Below are 6,079 nucleotides of genomic sequence, written 5' to 3'. Positions count from 1 at the left end.
TGGAGCTACGGGATTGGGCTCAGATGGGTCTGGTAATAGGTAAGAGCACAATCTACGTTTTGGCACCCAGATTTGATCATTTCCTTGATAGTAGCCTTGGGCTTCCAATAGTCGTTTAGGGATCCATCGCAACATTTTCTTACTTTTCTTGGAGCAAGTGGTAAGTTTCTTACAAGGCTTCTGTTTTTTAGCACTAGCTATGGTCACTAAAGAAGCTTTAGGGACCCACTTGTATGTTTTCTTCGTTACATTAGGATGAGTCTTGTCAGAAGCTATATGCATTGCTTGTAGCATATTTAAGGGTGTTACCCAGGTCGTCCCCCTATTTCCCCAAGTGTCTATGGTTGCTGCTAGGTGGACCCAATCCACATTGTCCGACTCAGTCATCCCAGGTAGGATATCCATATAAGGAGAGTTCTCCCCAATATCCGTGTCTTCGTTACACGTGTAACAATACTGTAATGGAGCTGAGTGAATTGTTGTGTCTGATCGATTATCAATGATGAATTTATTTCCTAGAGGATGCGTTCGACCACTTAAAAGATCAACTCGAATGACAAAGTCTTGGAACTGTAAGTAGACGTGGTTTTTGGACCAGTCATGCACCATTTTTGCTTCCCTCATGAATGGACGCCCTAAGATCATCTCAAATGACATACGATGCTTGGAAAAATCCATAACAATGAAAGTTTGCCTTACCTTGTGTCCCAAGACCTTGATCCTGAGATCCTTTAGCATTCCAATAGGCGTAACAATAGATCCATTAGCCATTTTTACCACTACGCTTGTGGCTTCAAGGTGAGGTTGCCCCATAGACTCCCAACAACTCTTTGTCACCATGATGACTCCCGCACCACCGTCAAGGACCCCCTTTACAGTTAATCCTTTAGTAGTGATTGGTAGAGTAGCATTAGATTCATCACCTTCAAAGTATTGCCCCAACTTGTTAACGGGTATTTCAATTACAGATTCATGTCCCGCTAGGTCAGATGGTGGTGCTAAATGTTCCTCATCATTCATTACCGAGTCAGGTTTGTTCATATGTGCAAATTGTGGTAATCCGGCCTGTAATTCTCCATTGAGGAAGGCTCGAAGAGCTGAGACTAGCTCGGGGTCTTTATATAGTTTGGACATGATGGTGGTTCTAACTTCTGAAGACATGAAATCCATCAATTTGGCAACATTTAATGGCATCTTGTGGGACGTAGGACCCTGACAAGAGAATGGTGAAGATGGAATCTCCACTTCCTCAAGGGGGTCGGGCATTCCCTCACCAAACATTCTCTCTAGTAGGAAAGGTGTGTGTCCACTTTCAGATGTCCTACCCTCACTCTCTTCCCGAATGATACTTGGTATAGCTAACGGCCTGTAGTTCTTGTGAGGTTGAACTTGTGTGGGAAACACTGTGTCCGACATCTGGATATGTTTGGGTTCAAGTTCTAATGTTCGTTGAGTTTGTTCCACCAAACCCCTCAGTTGTTGGACTCGTTCAATTTCTACTGTTGGGTTTGGATAGGTTCCAATCTTTCTCTTGCAATCCTCATTTTTTGTCTCTTGTGGCTTATCTTGGGGGTTCGCAACCGGGTGGTTTGACTTTGAATACTCTTTTGGTGTTCGTCGTAAGTCCCTCTCGTGATCCTCCTCACTGGCTTTTTCCTTTGTAGTAACAGTTTTGGTCTCCATGGTCTCTATCGAATCTAAGTCATCCTCAGGGTCATTCATATACACGGGATCCTCTCCTGTCCCTTTGTAGTAACAGTTTTGGTCTCCATTGTCTCTATCGAATCTAAGTCATCCTCAGGGTCATTCATATACACGGGATCCTCTTAATGTTTTGGCCTCTTGCTGCTAGCGCAGTAGCTTGATATCCCGGTTTGATTTGTCCCCAATGGTCTTCCATATAGTACATGGGACACTCCTCAAGCATGTCGACTCCATAGGTGATACTAGAGTTTATGTCCTCTTCGCAATCTACATAAGTACTAGATGACTCGCAACCTATTTGGTTCATAGGTGTAACTCTTGGATGAGGGGGTTGCGGTCCTAGCACTGGAGGTGGCAACGGTGTGGTTTGGACCACATTTTGGATTCTAGGGACCATGTGCTGTAATGGCAACTGTTGCTCCATGGGTGGGGTAGGCATCAATGCAGGAACTCGAGGTGAGTCTGCCCAAGCTATAGGCGGTCTATTTTCCATGATGCGTTTAAGCATTAGGCAATCCTTCGCTTGATGGCAATACCTACCACACGCGTTACAAGTCCCGTTAAACTTTACTCTGAAAGTAGGGCATTCACTCGTAGTATGTGGGCCTAAGCAAATTGAGCACCATTGTTGCTCCCTTCTTGGATACATATGAGTGTTTTGTGGAGCACGATTATCCCTAAGGCTTTCTTGGATGGCTTTTGTGAGATCTGCCAAAGTCATCTCAGATATCGTTTGCTCTTTCACGATTGGCTTTATCTTCATTGGCTCATGCCCTGATGCTTGCGAGCTACTAGACTTCGGCTCGGTAGAAACTCTTTCTCCTGCAATCATTAAATTATCCTCCAATTGGATTGCATTCATGGTGACTGCTTCCCAAGTAGTGATACCTCTAATGACTAGGCCATTATAGATACTTTCATGTCGTAGTCCCCTAATGAATCTATCGAGCAATTGGTTATTGTTGAATCGCTCGTTTGGATTGCATCGAGAATTCAAATTCTTTAGGCGACTAATGAAGTCTCTCACGGATTCACCTTCTTCTCGTTGGGCTTTCTGGAGCTGAGAGGCTACACCCCAAAGTACTCCCTCTCATATGTATTCTTTTAAGAACAGTCTCCTAAGAGTAGAGTAGATCGTTTTCTCTTCTACTCTTAAGGTTCTATACCAATCTCCAGCCTTTCCGCTTAGGGTCAAACTCAAAGCCTTACACTTATCTAGCTCATTGTGCTCTTCCAAGGAATCGCACACATGTTCAAAGACTTCCATATGCTATCTAGCATCTCCGTCTCCACTGAATTTCTGTGTGAGCTTAGCTACTTGAACTGCCTTGCTCCTAGGCTCTCTATCAGGTGCACTACGCATGTTTTCCGCAATAGAGCGACCGATAGTTTGAGCAAATGTTGCAAAATCTCCTATTTGAGCAGGTATAATGGGTGTATGTGCTCCTGGAACCACATGTGAGATGGGAGTTGGCCTTGGCCTTGGCATACGCGCGGCTCTTGGTCCCCATATTTCGTATGGTGGTGTACCAGACGGTGGTCCAAAGTTTACAGGCGTGGCCCTAGGCATAGGGGGTGCCTGATATGGCATGTTATTATTAAATGGCATGGCTCCACTTGTATAAGAGCTTGGATAATGCCATTGTGAATTGTAAGCTCTTGGAATAATCGGAGGTGTAGGAGCTACATGAGGCTGAGGTACGACAGGTGCACATGATTGATACATACATGTAGGTATAGTTGGGGGCACTGTGCTACTAGGCATCGGCGCAGTGTTAACAAATGAACTCCATGGTGTACTTCTTGTCATGCTCACCATTGGGATATGCATGGTAGCCGTAGTGTCATTAAGAGAAAGATGAGCTAGATCTGGGAAGGTAAAGCTGCCACTTGTGGGTTCAGATTGTACTGAGGCTCCTGGCGAAACAACATATGGAGGATCAATGGGGCTCACTGAGGGAGTCTCCATTTGTGATAGGGTTGGTTGGTTGGCCTTTCCCGTATCCAAGAATCTCATTAGGCCTGTTGAAGGCATGTTGATCCCTGTGTTCTGTCTTTCTAACTCGACAATCCTATGGAGGACATCACAGACTTTCTGTTGTTGCTCATCTATGCTAGTAGCACCCGATGTGGATTGTAGAACATCTAACCAACCCACATGATAGGTGTGTCCTGTGTACCGATCAGTTAAAGCTTTTGCTTGTAGGTCATACTCCCAATTTTTGTTTAGGAATATCGCATCTAGGCCTGGCGTGCTGGAGGTTTCCCTCAAGTGGAAGCATTATTGCTCCCCATCGCTTGCCCCTCCGTGACTGCTACCTTGGGAGCACTCGGTTGCTCGGCTGGCATGATTGTTGTCATAGGAGCCTTTGCTTTCAGGGCTCGACTTTGTTCTAGCCTTTGTAGGTTCTCAATTTCCCTCTCCCTTGTTGCTTGCATATAGCGTTCGATCTCTTGCACTTCGGCAAGACTCCTACCATCGGGTTGTAGAACCTCAAAGGGAGATAGTCCTAAAGGATCAGGAGGTGCAATGGATGGAACATTTACATGCACACTCTCAAGAAGCATAGGGTCTATTTTAGGCATGAATGACGAATTTACTTCCCCACTCCCTTCATTTATTTCATTAACCGCATGTTCGGAGCGAGTAGCTCTACTAAGGGTCTCTTTTAAGCGGCTAAACACGTTGGACCCGGGCCGTGGGCCCATGGTATGCATGTCTTGACTTGAACTATCAGGGTTTGGTGTAGGATACCCCTCCATGACTTCGTAGTCAGAGGAAGAATCACTAGACGCGATATGAGGATCTTGGGTCGCGCTACCTTGAGTCCCGGCCGAAGGTCCAGAACCTAGGGTGGAGGAATAATGGGTGCCCGCGTAAATGGAGGCACTACCAATATGCTCATGCTCTAACACTCGTCCAGAGCGTAGGTTCATATGACTTCCACACTCTAAGTGCGTTGGTGAGTGCCCGTGAAGGCCGCGCACTTAGTTTTTTTTTTTAAGGTGTTTATAACCCAAGTTTTTCGTTATTCTTGATTATTCTTTGTAACCAAGCCACAAAATATGGCGTGTAATAGCTCAAGACGAGCGTTTTGGCTAAAGGAACGTGTCGTGCTTTACAGCTCTCTATTCGGCTACGTGAAGCCCTCGAAATCCTAAAAATAATCTTTATAGTCCTCGAAATCCTAAAAATAGTTTTTAAATATAAAAAGGTGTATAAAATATATTTTAACTGAGGAGTGAGGTCTGGGTTTGGGCTTGAGCTTGGGGAATGATCCCCAGCCCGATCCTTCTTTTAATTTTTTTATTTTTTTTAGTAAAAAAAAAAAAAGTCGCCGCGGCCGCGGCCGCGTCACGCGCGCGCGCTCACACACACTTAACCTACACCTAACTTATCTACTTACAGCTAATAGAGATACTACCACACACACTCTAACACTGTTTACACAGTACTACAATAGCTAACAGATCCACAAAACTAACCTTACAGAACTAACATTGAGCCTTACAAAACTAACATTCCATAGCTAATACCTTAATTCTAACAATACATTGCAAAAAAATTGTAACTCCTTCTTTACAGAAAACAAAAAAAACAGTACAGTGTAACAAAAATCTTCTCCACACAACCACACACCTTCCTTCTTCACAAATCCTTCTCCACACAACCACACCTTCCTTTTTCACAAATCCTTCAATTGAAATTGCATCACAAGAAAGCGTAAAGTGCTTAACCGAGCTTAGTGTAGGGCATTTCCCCGGGAGCGACAATAAAAATGTGCGCTCCTTGCCGCACTGTCGAAGCAAGGGACTTGCTGATACACCGTGTGCGAGCCACAAATGGCTCCAAGCACACAACAAGCCTAAACTAGCAAACTCAAGAGAGCAAAGGGTGTGTCACTCACCACTCTACGCTCGCCTTCGTGGTGGATTTCTCGCCGCGATGAAGAAGAAGCTGCAGTCGTGCCGCGCTCAACCGCTTCGCCATCGTCGTGCCTTCGTAATGCTCGATCGCACACACACACTCTCTCTCTCTCTCACATACACACACACACAAGGAGGTGAAGAAGAAGAAGATGGAGATGGAGATGGAGATGGAGCAAGAGCACTCTTCTATTGCACAAATGAGAGAATGAGTGAATTTTAGGTTTAGTTGGCTTTTATATGAACTCACCCCATTCACACTTGGGCGCCCATGCTTAGCCAACTAATCCCTTGAATGTCCCGGTTAGAGTGCGCCTCTCATCGGCGATCACTCTTACCCTTTTCCTATTGGTCCGACAAGCCCGATATCTGACTCTACCAAATACATAATACACGTCCGTCGTAGATGATGGGATGTCCGTGAGCCGTGAGGGTTAACAGTCTTGCA

The sequence above is a fragment of the Adiantum capillus-veneris genome, chromosome 11 (genome assembly GCF_014529385.1).
Source record: "Adiantum capillus-veneris isolate H3 chromosome 11, ASM1452938v2, whole genome shotgun sequence".
Classification (NCBI taxonomy): domain Eukaryota; kingdom Viridiplantae; phylum Streptophyta; class Polypodiopsida; order Polypodiales; family Pteridaceae; genus Adiantum; species Adiantum capillus-veneris.
The sequence above is the reverse complement of the archived record's forward strand: the minus strand, read 5'-3'. Positions refer to the sequence as shown.